The 18557-nt window shown below is 48.8% G+C and overlaps 1 pseudogene; it reads left to right on the top strand.

Moving 5' to 3' along the window:
- Window positions 1-15356: 15356 nt before the first annotated feature.
- LOC140188063 (immunoglobulin lambda-1 light chain-like) lies at window positions 15357-18121 on the top strand (annotated as a pseudogene).
- The last annotated feature ends 436 nt before the right edge of the window (window positions 18122-18557 follow it).

Genomic DNA, 18557 nt, shown 5'->3' with positions numbered 1-18557 from the left:
GTCCGCATTAAAACCAGAGCTGCCCCAGCCGTTTTATCAAACCTCCGCCCACAATTGCAATTTTAACAGTACTTAACAGGCGAATTAACAACTCATCCGGAGTACAACTATCTGCCCCATTGGTTCATTGCTCAGGGTCATCACACAGCATCCAACGGAATCAATCCCACAATTGTAACTCTCGCTTCGGCTAGCGGCTTAATATAGGGGGTGATAGCCCCCCGCCCGGCCAAACTTAAGAAACCTCGTTTGGGTGGATGCTGCGCCATGTGCCCCCGGTTACAAATCAGTACCCCGAAATAACAAACAGTGTACAATATGCGATTAAACGATTAAGCTTCATAATTCTTACTTTGACGATAGGATTAGTAAAGAAAACGAAAAAACAGAAAAAGGAGCTCACTGATAAGCCTGTCATCTACCATTGACCTCCTCCTATCGTCGCTGCCCTTCGAACCCTCGCTCCAAGTCCACTCCCTTCGGCGGTCTACCAACTCCCTCCATTCGCGTCGTCTCTCCTCCCTCCCCGGCAAAAGACCGCCAAAATCTCTCTTCCAGACTCACAAGAAAGAACAACAGCATTCCAAACCCCGTTATCTCTAGTCATCATAACCCAAACATTGCTGCTACAGAGAAACCATTACATTATCAGTGGAACCTTACAGCATGTTGCATGTTACAGACACAAACACAAACTGGTTCAACATGACCCTAAGCACATCGTTAACCAAGGCCTGGAATACAGCGGGGGCGTTGGCCAGACCAAAATACAACACCAGGTATTCATAGTGCTCATTGGAGGTGCTGAAAGCCGTTTTCCACTCATCTCCTTCTCTTATACGAATCAGATTGTAAGCATTACGCAGATCAATTTTGTAAAATATTATTGCTCCCTGTAAATGTTCAAACGCAGATGCCAGCAATGGAAGAGGGTAGCTGTTCTTCACAGTGATGTTGTTCAGGGACCGATAATCGATGCGGGGACGGAGCTTGCCATCTTTCTTGTTCACAAAAAAGAATACCGCTCCTGCCGGCGAGTTTGACGGACGGTAAACCCCATGCTCAATGCCTCCTTAATGTATTCCTCCATGGCCACCATTTCAGGACGAGAGAGGGAAAAGAGCCGGCCCCGGAGAGGACGAGTGCCAGGTAGGAGGTCTATGGCACAGTCGTATGGCCAGTGTGGGGGTAGGGTGGTGGCCTTTCTTTTACTGAAATCATCAGGGAGATCCGCATATACAGCCGGAATCCCAGACAGGTCCACATCCTTTGCTGACACAGGGAGAGGAATTCATGGAATGGAGCCTGAGCTGGACCTAGACAGGTAGACAGGCATGCCGGTCCCCACTCTTGGAGTACCTTCAGAGACCAATTGATCCGTGGGTTATGTCGGGTTAACCAGGGAAGACCAAGTACTAGTGGCAGTTCAGGAGAATTAACCAGAATGAAAGATATTTCTTCATGATGGTTGTCTTCGAGCACTAGTTGGAGGGGTTGCTTGGAAAGGTTGATCGGGCAGGTTCCCAGAGGTCGACCGTCCAGCGCCTTGTCGTTGATCTTTTCTCTTAATTCCTGAGTTGGAACTCCCCATCACTCAGTGAGAGAGATGTCCATAAGGTTCCCGGCTGCACCGGAGTCTATAAACGCCCTAGGTTCATGGGTCTGAGACCTCCACGACATGGAAGCTGCGAGCATTACAGAATTGGGGAAGCTGACTGAAGAGAGAACCGACCCGACAGGATTCCCCTCTCTGCTGACGGGTTTTCCCTTTTACTGGATGCTTGGAACATGCCGCCCGGAAGTGTCCTGGATCACCGCAGTAAAGACAGGAAGCTGTTCTGCAGCGCGGCACTCGTTCCTCCCGAGACAGGCGCATCCATCCCACTTGCATAGGCTCCTCCGTGGGCTGGGTGCTGGGTGGTGAGGGAGGGGGAGAGGTCGAGGATGGACGGTGATCAGGAAGTTTGACGCTTTCTTTCCCTGCGCCACTCAGTTTCCCGGTCATCAACTCGAATAGCCAGATTAATCAGGTCATCCAGACTATCCTGCTCTTCCCGAAGAGCGAACTCATGCCGGACCCCTGCGTTCAGTCCACGCTGGAAGGCAGTGATGAGAGATCTCTCATTCCATCCCGTCTCTACCTCAAGGATACGGAATTTCACTGCATAGGCTCTCACCGTTCCTCTGCCTTGGAGCAGGTGCAACAGTCGGTGGGTAGTTTCCTGACTCCGTACTGGAAGATCAAAAACTCTCCTTAACTCCTCCACGAAATGTCAGAATGACTGGGTTGCGGGGTATCCTTGCTCCCGTAAAGCTTTGAACAGGTTGAGTGGAGGTCCGTCAAGAAGATCGACCATGTACGCCAATTTTCGCGCATCATCACCAAAACGACCAGGCTAGGCTTGGAATGTCAGCTCTCAGTGGGTTTATAAAATTAGTGAAGTTAAACTAGTGAAGTTTAAGAGACTACTAGACATGTATATGGAGGAATCTAAGGTGGGGGTTTATATGAGAGGCAGGGTTTGAGGGTCGGCACAACATTGTGGGCCGAAGGGCCTGTACTGTGCTGTACTATTCTATGTTCTATGTTCAAAGTAAAATTCCTGCAACTATCGGGATCACATAAAATATGTGCCTGGTAGTGGAATAGTGGGTTCCTATACGGTCGTGGGAGTCTGCTCTGGTCCAGGCACTGGAGCAGGGGCACCAGTAGCAGAGCTCATCGGGGCAGCGGAAAAGGAGGACCTGCGAGATGCTGGGAGTGGGACTGAGGCGGCTTAAAGCTGCTGAATTGAGCTGGCCCGAACGTTAATGACTGTCAGCTGATGCTGGCTGTTCACCTCAAGTTCGTGGATGGCGACCGTGAGTACGGAAAGAGCAGACACCCGAGTCCGATTGTCTGTGGTGAGCTGTTGAACAGTTGCGGTCAGGGACGATACCTGTCCCTCCAAGTGAGACTGGGCTTGGCGGCACGAGATTATCTGCCACATTGCCTCCGTAACTTCACTTAGAACAGATTCCACTGTCACAATGGGGTGCTGGGAACGGACCCAAATGCGAGACACAGACACTGAAGTACAAGGAACAGGACCTGGCTAGAGTAGGAACGTGACAGGATTCAGGCAAGGATCAGGGACAAGAACGCAGACTTGGGCTAGGGAAAGCGGGACAAGGACTAGAAACCATGGAATAGGAGACAAGGCATCGACTCCGATCCCGAGACTGGACAAGGACCCAGAACCCGGGTCTTGCCTTGGGCTCGGACCCCAGAACCAGGCAAGGACATGACATGGCTTCAGGACAGGACGTGGCTGGGGACTAGAGGCCTGAGCTTGGAGACAGGCCGGGGTCTTTGCTCTTGAGGCTGGTGTCCTTGGTCTTGAGCTTGGAAGCCGGCTGCGGTCTTGAGTCTTGAGTCTGGGGCTTGGAGGCCGGCTGGGGTCCTGGGTCTTGAGTCTGGGGCTTGGAGGCCGGTTGGAGTCCTGGGTCTTGAGTCTGGGGCTTGGAGGCCGGCTGGGGTCCTGGGTCTTGAGTCTGGGGCTTGGAGGCCGGTTGGAGTCCTGGGTCTTGAATCTGGAGCTTGGAGGACTTCAGACTTGTATTCTTGGAGCTTGGCTTGGGATCCTCGAGGCTCGGGTACTTGGAGCTTGGCTGCGGGATCATCGAGGCTCGGGTACTTGGAGCTTGGCTGCGGGATCATCGAGGCTCGGGTACTTGGAGCTTGGCTGCGGGATCATCGAGGCTCGGGTACTTGGAGCTTGGCTGCGGGATCATCGAGGCTCGGGTACTTGGAGCTTGGCTGCGGGATCATCGAGGCTCGGGTACTTGGAGCTTGGCTGCGGGATCATCGAGGCTCGGGTACTTGGAGCTTGGCTGCGGGATCATCGAGGCTCGGGTACTTGGAGCTTGGCTGCGGGATCATCGAGGCTCGGGTACTTGGAGCTTGGCTGCGGGATCATCGAGGCTCGGGTACTTGGAGCTTGGCTGCGGGATCATCGAGGCTCGGGTACTTGGAGCTTGGCTGCGGGATCATCGAGGCTCGGGTACTTGGAGCTTGGCTGCGGGATCATCGAGGCTCGGGTACTTGGAGCTTGGCTGCGGGATCATCGAGGCTCGGGTACTTGGAGCTTGGCTGCGGGATCATCGAGGCTCGGGTACTTGGAGCTTGGCTGCGGGATCATCGAGGCTCGGGTACTTGGAGCTTGGCTGCGGGATCATCGAGGCTCGGGTACTTGGAGCTTGGCTGCGGGATCATCGAGGCTCGGGTACTTGGAGCTTGGCTGCGGGATCATCGAGGCTCGGGTACTTGGAGCTTGGCTGCGGGATCATCGAGGCTCGGGTACTTGGAGCTTGGCTGCGGGATCATCGAGGCTCGGGTACTTGGAGCTTGGCTGCGGGATCATCGAGGCTCGGGTACTTGGAGCTTGGCTGCGGGATCATCGAGGCTCGGGTACTTGGAGCTTGGCTGCGGGATCATCGAGGCTCGGGTACTTGGAGCTTGGCTGCGGGATCATCGAGGCTCGGGTACTTGGAGCTTGGCTGCGGGATCATCGAGGCTCGGGTACTTGGAGCTTGGCTGCGGAATCATCGAGGCTCGGGTACTTGGAGCTTGGCTGCGGGATCATCGAGGCTCGGGTACTTGGAGCTTGGCTGCGGGATCATCGAGGCTCGGGTACTTGGAGCTTGGCTGCGGGATCATCGAGGCTCGGGTACTTGGAGCTTGGCTGCGGGATCATCGAGGCTCGGGTACTTGGAGCTTGGCTGCGGGATCATCGAGGCTCGGGTACTTGGAGCTTGGCTGCGGGATCATCGAGGCTCGGGTACGGAGCTTGGCTGCGGGATCATCGAGGCTCGGGTACGGAGCTTGGCTGCGGGATCATCGAGGCTCGGGTACTTGGAGCTTGGCTGCGGGATCATCGAGGCTCGGGTACTTGGAGCTTGGCTGCGGGATCATCGAGGCTCGGGTACTTGGAGCTTGGCTGCGGGATCATCGAGGCTCGGGTACTTGGAGCTTGGCTGCGGGATCATCGAGGCTCGGGTACTTGGAGCTTGGCTGCGGGATCATCGAGGCTCGGGTACTTGGAGCTTCGCTGCGGGATCATCGAGGCTCGGGTACTTGGAGCTTCGCTGCGGGATCATCGAGGCTGGGGTTCTTGGAGCTTGGCTGCGGGATCATCGAGACTTGGAGCTTGGCTGCGGGATCTTCAAGCTTGGGTTCTTGGAGCTTGGCTGCGGGATCTTCGACCTTGAGTTCTTCGTCTTGAAATGCGGAGGCTGATCACTCCGAGGCTAGAGTTGAGAGACCGACTGGGAACTGAACATTAACATAGAGCCGGGACTAATCCTTCGACAAGCTGGGACTCATCTTTCACACGACAATAACATGAGACAGGACAGAACAGAACATAGACATAGAGCCGGGACTCACCCTAAGACAAGCCGGGACTCAACTTCATCTTCACACCAAGGTGGGACAGGTCCCTCCGTCAGGTAACGGCAGAACGGCCAGACTTACCCAACAGAGGCGAGGACAAGACAAGACAGACCCACCCCATCCCGCAGGGCAACGGTAAAACGGCCTGATTTACCCCACGGAGGCGAGGACAAGAGAAGACAAGACAAGACCCTCTGCAGGGCAATGGCAGAACGGCCTGACTTACCCCACGGAGGCGAGGGCAAGACAAGACAGAACCCCCCGCAGGGCAACGGCAAAACAGCCTGGCTTACCCCACAGAGGCGAGGACAAGAAGAGACAAACATGAAAGAACAACAGACAGTTCCATCTCTGCTTCGGGGAAGCTCCGAGTCTCAGTTCGGCCAGCAACCTCAACTGGCTACGGAAACAGCTGGATCCCTACCTAGCTCGAGGTGACTGGCAGCCACGCAGCTGGCCCAGGAAACAGCCGAATCCATATCGCAAAGCCAGCTCCGACTACTGACAGCGAGGCTCCATGAAGCGATGGTTCTCCAACACGGCCTAAAGATGACAAGTGGCCAGTCTAGCCTTCCACCGGCAGGCTGCTCGCAGGGGAACTGACAAGACAAACCAGTAGCTCACACTCAACCCCAAGGCTACTTATATTCCAAGCCCCAAGATGGGAATCAGGTGCCTGTGATTAACTCAAACAAGGGACAGCTGGAAGACCCGGAATCCTGAGTCCACGGACCGGACCATGACATCCATTGCCTGTAGTTTATCTCCTCCTTGAGTCTCATGGTCAAGGTCAGCTGCTCTCTCTCTATTGGGTCCATCTTTATGCACGTCGAGAATTGCTGTTACCAGGTTCAGATATGGCCCAATTGCGGAGTGAGAGCCATTGAAGCAGGTCGATAGTTCACAAACTTTATTGCAAACAGTGTGTAAGGGAAAATATCAATAAACGCTAGGCCACATAGGGCCGTTAATGAAGACTAAACTGCGGATGAAAAGAAAATCTAAACATTGAACGAATACGGCTAGTCTTCGAAGTCAGTTGACTCAAAAGTCCAATTTCTCGGGGAAAGGCTGAAAGCAAAACAGACAGCGAAGCGTTGCTATTCTCTGTCCAAGTCTTGACAAGCACTACGTCGACAAGAATGTAGTTAAATACTATCACGATTAAATAATTAGCTGACACGTGCAAATTCACAAACACAATTGCCGTATCTATCTTGCTGCTGAATCCATGGTTGTGACAGTACTGGTTACACTGAAGTCAATGGGGTATCATGAGTAAAGCACACTCGTGACTGGAATCATATCTCACCTGAAGGAAGATGTTGTGGTTGTTGTACTTCAAACGCTCCAGTCCCATGATATCACTACAGCAGTTCCTCATGGAATACACTCAACTCAAGCATGTTCTGCTGCTTCATCAGGAATCATCTTTCCTCTGTAAGAGCTCCATAAGACCATAAGACATAGGAGTACAATTAGGCCATTTGACCCATCGAGTCTGCTCTGCCATATTTGAGTTAATATCCTATTCAACCCCATTGATTCATGATTAATTCATTATCCTTCTGAACCCCATTCACCTGCTTTCTCCCCGTACACTTTGACACTCTTACAAATCAAGAACATATCAATCTCGGTTTTAAATATAATCATTGAGATGGCCTCCACAAACTTCAACAGATTCATCACCCTCTGGCTAAAGAACTTCCTTTTCAAGTCTGTTCTAAAGGGACATCCTCGTATTCTGAGACTCTGCTACCTCCTCCTATATTCTCCAAATATTAGAAACATCCTCTCCACATCCAGTCTAATTCGGCTTTCGATATTCAATTAGGTTCTCTCTTCATTCTTCTGAACTCCAGTGAGTACAGGTCCAGAGCCATCAAACGGTGATCATCTCTTAACCTTTTCATTCCAGTGATCACCCTCGTGAACCTCTTCTACAATTCCAGATTTATCAATGAACAATGACTGAAAAAAAAGCAATCCTTCAAAAGACCCACACAAAAACCGCTTTTACAGCAAAATATTGTGAATTCACTCATCTGTTTAGAAATCAGTTCCCATTGCGTAGATATGTCCACCATAACTATATCATTTCAAATGACCAGTCTGATATGGTAGTTACAATTCCAACTGACCAATGAAATATAAAACAAGATATCACTGTCTTTGATGGAAGTCAGATATTTAAACCCTGATTCGCTCTCCAATGGATACCATCAGAATTGTTGAGTGTCTCTACTGTAACTTCAGTTTTACGGCTGCTGCAGTATTTGACTTCCTACTGTAAACGTGGAAAGTTTGAAAGTAAAATCTTCTAGCAGTTAGGCTGTAGAGTTCCGGGTGTATATTATTCCCCTTGGCCCCAGAAGAACGCTGTTTTGTTGGACTGTCTCCGCGAATTGTTTGACTGTTAATTAAACTTGATTCTATTCGATTTGACTTGACTTGAAAAGGTCCTTCAGAGCTGAGTACTGTAAGCCACAAATTATGGGAGTTTTGTTCGATATGAAGGAGTGGATGGAGTCAGTCAGCTCCTCCAGCGTCATTGTATGGTCCTGACTCTCCCGCTTGCTGCTGTCTAACACATCCGTGATGGACGACGGCAAGTTCTGGGAGGTTGTGCTTGTGGCCTCTCTGTCGCATAGTGTCACAACCACGGACTCTGCCGCGGGGCGGGGTCTGCGCGTTCTCGCAGGCGGGCTCCGGACCAGGTTCGGCAATCATGTTCGTGAAATTGCAGGTTCCAGCTAAATCGTGTTTCGTTGTGGTGTTTTCCGCCCTTCCTCTCGTTCCAGTCTTCCGAGACTTGACCAACAGCAGAGCAACACCAATGTTCCCTACTTACCGATGTTCAGGTTCCGGGGAAGAAGATAACCGAGTAGCCTGACGCTGCTCAGAAGCGGTATTTAATTAGTATTAAGTTACTGCGGCCAAGCCGCTGTATCGACATGAACTGTAGTTAGACAGTTCCAGTTAATGGCCCTCTGGCCAAGCGTTTTTTTTTTGTTTCGCCACAGTTTCCATTAAAGTCAAAGAACTGTTCATCTGCTTCAGTCGTCCCCTCCCCCTCTCTCCCCCTCCCCCTCCCCCTCCCCCTCCCCCTCTCTCCCCCTCCCCCTCTCTCCCCCTCCCCCTCTCTCCCCCTCCCCGTAATTGGGCCTGTGAGGGGATCCAGGTGTGCCCTATTAACTGTTTGGAGAGAGACATTTATCATTGATGGTTTGTTTGGAAAGGAGAGAGAGAGTTATTTACTACCGATATGTTGCTTTTGGCTTACGGTATGCCTTTAGGTGGACATCATTGTGTGAGAAATGAGGAAAATGGGAACAAGGGTTTCCCCTCCTTTTATTTATTGTTGGAGATTCGATTCAGAAGGCATTGGAGGGTAGTTTGTTGAAACCTGTATTCAGCTACAGGCCAAAAGGACCTTTGACCCTACTCAGAGAACTATGGTCTGATTTAGGAGAATGTGTCAGTGTGTTTAAGTATGTTTTAAAATTCTGGAAGGGATTTCGTAAGCTTTGTGACTTTGCTCAGGAAAGTTTGCAAAATGGTCGAGTCAAAATAAGAGACTTGTTTACTGGAATTGCAGCTGGGAGAATTGTTGAAATACAAAATGGAGTCGTGAAATCTGATAATGGAAGGGAAAGGCATGTTTACTCACTGAATCTAGACTCACCAAAATGTCAGAATTCCATTGTTTTGAAAAATATTACTGATAAGGTCCACCAGTTGGATCCAAAGCCGAAAAAACAAGTAAAAGGACTAATTGGTGTTTTGAAATGGTGCACAGGTGCAGTGCATGACATCATTATGAATTTAGCCCAGCCTACGAAATGGTATCTTCACAGAGTGAACTTTGAGAAAAGTAAAACGGTTGAACAAGAAATTAGAAACAAGAAAGAACAAAGAAAGAGAATGGATGACTGTATTGATAGAGTGGGGAAGGCTAAATACCTTATTAAGATTGACTTGTTAAAAGGATACCAGGGTGTTCCTTTAACAGAGAGGGCTAAAGAGATATCAACATTTGTGACACTGTCTAGACTGTATGAATACAATGTTTTACAGTTCGGGATGAAAAATCTTCTAGAAACATTGCAAAGAATGATCAATTCTGTGATTGGAGGGTTAGAAAGCACAGGGGTTTATATCAATGACTTAGTGGTCTGGAATGACACGTGGGAAGAGCATATTGCAGTTGTAGAAAAACGGTTTGACAGACTTTCCAAGGCCAATCTTACAGTAAACCTTGCTAAAAGTGAATTTGGCTATGCCAGTCACATATCTGGGTTATGTGGTGGGCCAAGGCCAGCTGGCTTCTGTAGAGGCCAGGGTTCAAGCTATTGCTGAGGTTCCTGTTCCAACTAGCAAGAAAGCTTTGAGAAGGTTTTTAGAGATGGTTGGGTATTATAGAAAATTCTGTAAGAATTTTGCTGACATCACTCTCCCCCTAACAAAACTCCTAGGGAAGAGTAAAAGATTTGAATGGAGTGACCTTTGCCAGGAGGCAGTTGAACGTCTGGAAACCATCCTGTGTTATCATCCTGTGCTCAAAGCACCAGGTTTTTCTAAGCCATTTTCTAAACAATAGGTGTTAGTGACGAAGCTGCTGGGGCAGTACTGTTACAGAAGGGAGTAGATGACATTGAACACACAGTAGCTTATTTCTCAAAGAAATTTAATGTACACCAGAAAAATTATTCAACTGTTGAAAAGGAATTACTAGCACTTATTCTGGCTTTACAACATTTTGAGGCCTATGATCAGAGACCTCAAAACCTTTCTGTTGCTCAGAGACCACTTGTGGTTTACATAGGTTATGATCCGCTGGTGTTTTTAAATAAGATGAAGGATAAGAATAGAAGGGTGTTAAATTAGAGTCCGATATTGCAGGAAGGTGACTTTAAAATCAAACATGTAAAAGGTACTGACAATGTTATAGCTGATTAGTTATCCAGATGTTAAGTTGGAAATTGTACACTTTTTTTTTGCTTTGTCATCTGATGTTTTTTCCACTGTATTGTTTAAAACCCTGTGATGGACATTTTTTTTAAAAAATCGTCTTCGACAATTTTTTTTCCCTGAGGAAGGGGAGTGTGAGGGGATTCAGGAGTGCCCTATTAACTGTTTGAAGAGAGATAGAGAGAGACATTCATCATTGATGGTTTGTTTGGAAAGCAGAGAGAGAGAGAGACAGAGTTATTTACCACCGATATGTTGCTTTTGGAAAACAGAGAGAGAGAGATGAAGATTGACGGTTGTACTGTCACTTTAAGGCATTGGAAGTAACTTTGGACTTCCACTGAATTTGGAGTTGGAGACAGCACCGAGCAGCTCGAAGGTTGCTATGGTGACCAAAAGCAGATTGTTGATGTTACTTTCAAGGACTTGTTGCCTGCTTGTGCATTTCTTTGCAGACAGAGGAGGGAGGGGCTCTTTGATTGACAGGTGATGCTCAGCCTGGTGAAATAAATGGGAGGTCAGGTGATACAGACCTCAGACACACGATCTGGACACTGAATGAACATTGTTGTGCCCGCAGAGAAAGTGGGTTTTGGAGGATCAATCTGGCGGATTGATCCAAAATTGTATTCCAGTGGTGAAGAAGGGGTTGACAGGTGGGGAGTTGTTTATGTGTCCACCCTTGCCGGGGTGATAGCTCCACCACAGGAAAATCGGTCCCCCTGGTTAAAGTCACAGTCGGTGACTTGTAAAGGATTTCGGAGGACGACGAGAAGATCGACAGCATCAGCTCACCTGAAGACTCAACTCACTCTCTCTCTCTCTCCCTCTCCATCACTACTCAACTAAATACCACGAACTGAACTGAACTGAACTTTACTCAACATCATAAGACTGTATCTTTTTACCCCAAACTTAAAGAAGCTTGTTTTTTTTTCATACATATATATTCCACACTTACTTTTATATATAATCATTGCTAACCTGTGTGAATTATTTACTTTGATAATACTGTATTGCGTAGTTACTAATAAATATTATTAGTTGTTAACAATACGAGACTCCAAAATGTTTTCCATCTCTCTGCAATAACCACGGGATAAATACGGTCACCCAGCAATTCATAAGTTATACTTTATAATTTTTTAGCTAATTATACAGTGGAAATGTTGATTTACAAACTAATCGTGTTCGTGTCCAGCATCAGTTTTACTCGACAGAGTTGTGTTTGGTGAAATGTTTCCGTCTTTTAATAAAGCATTTCTCTTTTCGGTTGTGTTTTCGGACGAACCATGATTTAACACGTTCTGTTCATTGGTGTTATTTCTGCTCTCGTGTTAGTTTGTCAGTTTTTAAGGTGGTTTCACAGGAAGGAACGTGACGGGATCCAGTGAAGGGACGTAGTGGGATGTGAGGTCTCAGTGGGGTCAGGACATTCCACTGTGGTTGTCAAGACTGCAGAATGACAAGTTTCAAGTTACTGTTTAGGACTCTCCAATGAAACAACCCTCGGACTTTCACTGGACTTCCAGTGAGGGTGGAAATCTCGTCCTTCACCATCGGATACAGACCCTCTCCCACCGCCCAGTCCTTGCCTCCTCTCTCCTGCCATCTATAACCTTTAGCGATACTCCTTCCCGGGAACCACTGTTCGGCGAACCCGGTCATTACACCGACTGTGGCCCGAGCTCCGATTCTGAGGATAATCCAACCTCCCGTCCCTCACGGAGAGTGGGTGCCGAATCACCCCAGATCACAGATCAGAGAGCGACCTACCCCGCCCCGCTCCATGGAGCTCAGGACCGCGCAATCGGAGCCCTCGCCCACTGGGGCAGAGCAGATTGTGAGATGTTTAACCTCCCAACAGCAGCGGGATCATTAGTGATGGCTGAGTGGGGCGGAGGGAAGAGCAGGAACGTATCACTGGTGGCCCAGAGAGTGGACACTTTAAACTACTCTGGGGGTGGGGGCGCTTTGATGCCAGTATGTCTCTCAATTCAGAGAATGACTGACTCCGCGCCAAACAACCTCACCGGTTGGAGTAGATTTCTAGCTTTTCCGGGTTGACCAATATGCACTGTCCTCCATGGGCACTGCACGGTCTCTCAGTGAAACTCCGGGCCCCTCACAATGAAGCTGAAACCTTTTACTCGCGATTCTGTCAAACTGTCAAATGACGAGAGTTATGGCGCGACTTCAAACACGTTTTCTCTCGTTTATGTTCCAGCTCAGCAGCTCCCGGACCCTTCAGTGAAACTGCTTGGGCCGTCAGCCGAGGAGATCTCCGGTAGAGGGTCGGGCACCTTAGTTTGCCTGGTCAGTAAATTGTCGATGGGCTTCCCTGTGGTCAGCTGGACAGTGAACGACAGTCCGACGAGCAGTGAGGTGCAAACCGGCGGGGTGACTCAGAACGCGGACAAAACCTTCAGTCTCAGCAGCTACCTGACGGTGCCTGGCGCAGACTAGAGCAGTGGGAAGAGGTACTCCTGCTCAGTTCAACAAGGAGCAGCCTCGACAATATCCGCAACAGTCACACAATCCAGCTGTTAAACAGAGCGCGGCTTCGGCCTTGTTTGTTCCCGATTAACGGGAGATCATGGCCTTGTATCTTCCACCTCTACCACTCTTACTCGCTCTTCCCTGTACTTCCCTTCTGTTCCGCTCTCTGTAGTTTCTACTGTGGTGTTGGAATATTTGTACTCTGATTGGAGGCAGATTTTGTTCTTTTTCCTACTGAGAGGCTACACGGTGGTAACGCGGACAGTTACTTGGCTTCTTGAAATTTCAGGCTGTGAATGGTTTTCTCTGAAATTGGGTTTGGTTTAATTAGAATAATTAATAAACGTTTTGTGATACATTATCAGTATCAGACTGACATACGGTAATGGTGACTAACTACCAATAAAGATGATCAGAGCAGGAATGATTTCCGTGCGCGCCTTTCGTCTTCTTTGGTGTTTTTCCTATTCTGATACCGAGTGGGAGGAGGGAAGAGAGATGAGACTCGTCTCTCTCTGGTTCGTGAAGTTCAGGAAATCTCTCCGGCAGCCTTGGACACCGAATATCAGCAACGAATGACGGGAAGTTCCATTGCGGAGATACTGGAAAGAATCAGGTCAGGGTTGTGGGTTGATTGTTAGGCTACGATGTAAAATGAGAACAAAGCGGTTGATGTTGGGAAGGTTAGTAAAGGAAACGAACATGAACGTGGCTGGAAATATTCACTTTCTGGAGCAGCATTGGTGGAGAGAGGAATAAATTGTAATTACGTTCTGGTCTAATGAAGTTTTCCCAGAAATGACCACTCCGCCAAAGCTTCCGAGGCTGAACTCTTATCCTCTCCCCATTTGCAGCGCCACTGTATTCATTTCCCGAACCCTGTTCCGACTTTGATCCTTCCTCTCCCTCCCCAGCAACTCGCTCAGAGCTCTCCACCGCGGACCTCCCCCTGACCCCCTTGCCGTTACTTCGATGGAGGGTGTAGTCACCACTGGGCGATTCAGTCCGGGATTTCAAATAATGGCTGCTTCCCTGCTGCTGTTCATTCTGAGGAGCATGAGAGTGGTGGCAGAGGGAGGAAGAGTGTGTGTGTCAGAGAAAGAGAGATATAGACAGAGGGAAGGAGATGGGATGGATAGAGAGAGGGAGTGACAGGAAAATAGCAGATAGCGAAGGGAAGATGAGAGAATAAAACGCCCAGGAGATAAAAGGCGGGAAGGAAACCAGTTGGGAGAGTTGCGGGATGGGTAACAGAGGGGAGGTAAAGAGAGAACCAGCAATCCTGGTACAGCTGGAAGTTTGATCAGTGCTGTTTGTGCTTGCATGGAAAGGTCGAGTGGACGGGAAATCCAAGCTTTCTCTTGCGATCGCAAGACCCAGTTGGACATCGATAATGTGAGATGCAACAGTCTGGTTTCACTTGCTTGGTCTATAACGGACGACGAGGATGCAGCGTGGCCTCGGTTGTAGGCACGGACTAGGGCTCCATCGAGCTTGCCGGATGAGACGGCGCTGCAGACGGTGTAACATGGAGTCCGTGCTCAGTTAGGATTTGACCTCTTCGGTCAATGCTGCCCTCCAGTGTTCGATCTGTGGAATGACAGGCTGTATTGCCGGGAGCTGTATCATCAAAGTGTGCGTCGCTCAGGGACCTGGACTAAACATGTGTTTTTCTCTTTTTTTTTCGTGTATCCGAGTATCGTTGGAATCATAATTAAATTTGATTCCATTCGATTTGACTTCAGATGAAAAGGTCCTTCAGAGCTAAGAACTGTAAGCTGTCAATTCGAGGAGTTATGTTCGATTCGAAGGAATAGATGGAGCCAGTCTGCTCCTCCAGCCCCATTGTTTGGTCCCCACATTTCGAACGAGTTCAAACCCTCAAACTGCCAAAGTGGGTTTGAACTCCATGACTGAATGACTGATGTGGGAACAGGAAGTCTGCACTGCTCTATCACAAACAAGAAAAGATCTGCAGATGCTGGAAATCCAAGCAACACACACGAAATGCTGGAGGAACTCAACAGGCCTGGCAGCATCTATGGAAAACAGTACAGTCGACGTTTCGGTTCGAGACCATTCAAGAACCTGCAGTGCCCTGCCCTGTTGTCACTGGAGGTGTGAGGGGCATCTGTGGACCAAAGGGAGGAATCAGCGAAATAAAGGCAGAGTTTGGGAAATGTCAGACACGAATGACTTTTTCATTCGTAATTTGTTTTTAACGGATCAGTCAGTTGCTAACAATGTCGCCGCCTCAACCCAATGGTATGTGACAGCATATGGGAAGGTTTCCGATCCCTGCTCTGATTGGTCAGTGTGAGTCACTCTGATTTGCATGGATTCCCTCCCCCGTGTGATTGGCTCTATAACTGGGCTGCATTGGCAGCGGCGGCCAGTCAGTCACAGATCCACCGGCAGAAGGGAGGCAGGAAGCTGACGGGCAGCAACGATGCGGACGCTATGTTTTTTTCTGGTCTCTGGCAGTGTGTCTGGGCTGTGAGTACAGACAGCAAGTCAGCACCCAGTGGTGGCTGAGGTGGGTCTTGGGGTCACATTAAAGTGTCAATGTTAAAGTTGAATTCTTGTCTTTCACAGCTGGAGAGTCCCAGACCCTGACTCAGACTCCGACCGTGTCGGAGAGACCGGGAGCCACGGCCACGCTGAATTGTGACATCGGGACAAAGGATGGCAATCATGTGAACTGGTACAAGCAGACTCCGGGAACAATTCCACAATGGATCCTAAATTACCATGTTTCCTGGAATAGCCCAAACTACGACCCTGGGATTAGCAGTGACCGTTTCACGTCGACAGCCAACAGCGCCGGCACTGTGTATCAGTTAATCATAAACAGTGTGGAGATGAATGGCGCTGCCGTCTATTACTGCGGAAAGTGGGTTACACAAACCAGTACTTAGTGTTCGGCCGTGGGACAAAGCTTTTTGTTACAGGTAGGTGTCTGGGAAATATCTCCTGCAATAACCACTGCATAAATACGGCCACACGGCAATTAATAATTTATACGTTATAAATGCCTAGCGAATATTAAAGTGAAAATATTGATGTACAATTTAATCGTGTTTCGAGTTCAGCGTCAGTTTTACGGGACAGAGTTGTGTTTGGTGAATTGTTACCTTCTCATAATGAAACATTTCTCTTCTCGGTTGTGTTTCCGGACAAACTATGATTTAACATTTTCTGAACATTAGTGTTATTTCTGTTCCAGTGTTAGTTTGTCAGTTTTTGTGTTGCTTTGATAGGAACGAAAGAGAAGGGACACAGTGGGGCAGGACGCTGCCGACTGAAGACAGTCCATGACAATACATTAGAACGACAAGTTTCAAGTTATTGTTTAGCACATCCCGCGAAACATCCCTCGGACACTTACTGGACTTGCTGTCCTCCCAGTGAAGGTGGAACTCTCCTCCAGCACCCATCAATTAAAATACCCTCTCCCAGTGTCCAGCCCTCGCCTCCTCTCCACCTGCTCATTTGAGCGCTGTTCCTTTCGGGGGAACCACTTTTCAGCGATCTCGGCACTACACCGACTATGGCCAGAGCTCTTGCGGAGAATCCAATCTCCCAATCCGCACAGTGAGTGGGAGCCGAATCCTTCGACATCATCACAAATCACAGAACGACCTACCCTGCCCCGATCCATGGAGCTCAGGACCGCGCTTTTGGTGCTCTCGTCCATTGGGGCAGAGCAGATTGTGAGATATTTTTTCTCCCTGCAGAAGCTGGGCCATTAGTGACGGGTGGGTGGGTCGGAGTGAAGAGGAGGAACGTGTCACAGAGATGGAACAGAGAGTGGGCACTTAACTACTCTGGGGGCGCTTTGATGCCAGTCTGTCTCTCAATTCCGGGAATGACTCAGCGCCAAAAAGCCTCACCCGTTGGGTAGATTTCCAGTGTTGCAGTATAAGCAATACGCACTGTCCTCCATGGGCACTGCGCTGTCTTTCAGTGAGACTCGCAGCCCCACGCAATGAACCTGAAACCTTTTACTTGCGCTCTGTCAAATTGTAGAGGACCCGGGAGAGATTAACCCCACGGGGTTTGGACTGTTTTATAGACGGTAGTAACCATATTTTAATCTAAGTATACTTACTATCTTGTAAATATTGAAAGTCTGGACTTGGCGTATATATGATGTAAATAAACTTTGTTTCGTAAAAAAAAAGACGAGAGATCTTTCGCATTTTGAAACACATCATTTTTTTGTTCTCGTTCAGCTCGGCAACTCCCGGACCCTTCGGTGAAACTGCTTGGGCCGTCAGCCGAGGAGATCTCCGCTAAAGGATCTGGCACCTTAGTTTGCCTGGTCAGTAAATTGTCGATGGGCTTCTCTGTCGTCAGCTGGACAGTGAACGACAGTCCGACGAGCAGTGAGGTGCAAACCAGCGGGGTGACTCAGAACGCGGACAAAACCTTCAGTCTCAGCAGCTACCTGACGGTGCCCGGCGCAGACTGGAGCAGTGGGAAGAGGTACTCCTGCTCAGTTCAACAAGGAGCAGCCTCGACAATATCCGCAACAGTCACACAATCCAGCTGTTAAACAGAACGCGGCTTCGGCCTTGTTTGTTCCCGATTAACGGGAGATCATGGCCTTGTATCTTTCACCTCTACCAATCTTACTCGCTCTTCCCTGTACTTCCCTTCTGTTCCGCTCTCTGTAGTTTCCACTTTGATGTTGGAATATTTGTACTCTGAGTGGAGGCGGATTTTGTTCTTTTTCCTACTGAGAGGCTACACGGACAGTTACTTTGCTTTTGGAAATTTCAGGCGCTGAACGGTTTCTCTGAAATTAGGTTTGGATTAATTAGAATGATTAATAAATGTTTTTGTGACTCGTCATCAGTATCAGACTTTCAGACGGCAACGGTGACTAACTACCAATAAATATGATCAGTGCAGGAATGATTTCCATGTGTGCGTCTCATCATCTTTTGTGTTTTTCCAGTTCTAACATCAAGTGGGAGGAGGAAAGAGAGAGGAGACAAGTCTCTCTGTTCTGGTTCGAGTCCTGGTTTCGCGAAGTTCAGGAAATCTCTCCGGCAGCCTTGGACACCGAATATCAGCAACGAATGACGGGAAGTTCCATTGCGGATTTACTGGAAAGAATCGGGTCAGGGTGGTGGGTTGACTGTTAGGCTGCGATGAAAAAATGAGAACAAAGCAGTGGATGTTGGAAAGGTTAATAAAGGAAATGAACAAAAACGTGGCTGCAAATATTCAGTTTCTGGGACAGCATTGGTGGAGAGAGGAATAAATTGTATTACGTTCTGGGCTAATAAGGTTTCGCCAGAAATGACAAATACTGACACAAACTAGAAAGTCTGGGTTTCTGAAATGGTTGGGTCACAAGGGATGTAAACTTCCCAGTAATAAGTTGAAATACTGTTCCTCAGATATCTTTTGGGTGATGGTATGCAGCTACAGGAGTCCAGAGACAGAGTAGTTCAGGGTTTATTTCACGTCAGCTACTGGTCCCCTTTCCACTGCTCTCCCAGCCATACCCTCGCCCTCCTTCCCTTCTCCTTCCCACTCCGATCAATGCTTCCTAGGCTGAACCCTCACCCTCTCTCGATCTGCAGCGCCACTGCATCCATTTGCCGAACCCTGTTCCGACTTTGATCCTTCCTCTCCC

The sequence above is a fragment of the Mobula birostris genome, chromosome 26 (assembly GCF_030028105.1).
Source record: "Mobula birostris isolate sMobBir1 chromosome 26, sMobBir1.hap1, whole genome shotgun sequence".
Taxonomy (NCBI): Eukaryota; Metazoa; Chordata; class Chondrichthyes; order Myliobatiformes; family Myliobatidae; genus Mobula; species Mobula birostris.
This window is presented reverse-complemented; position numbering and strand designations above follow the sequence as displayed.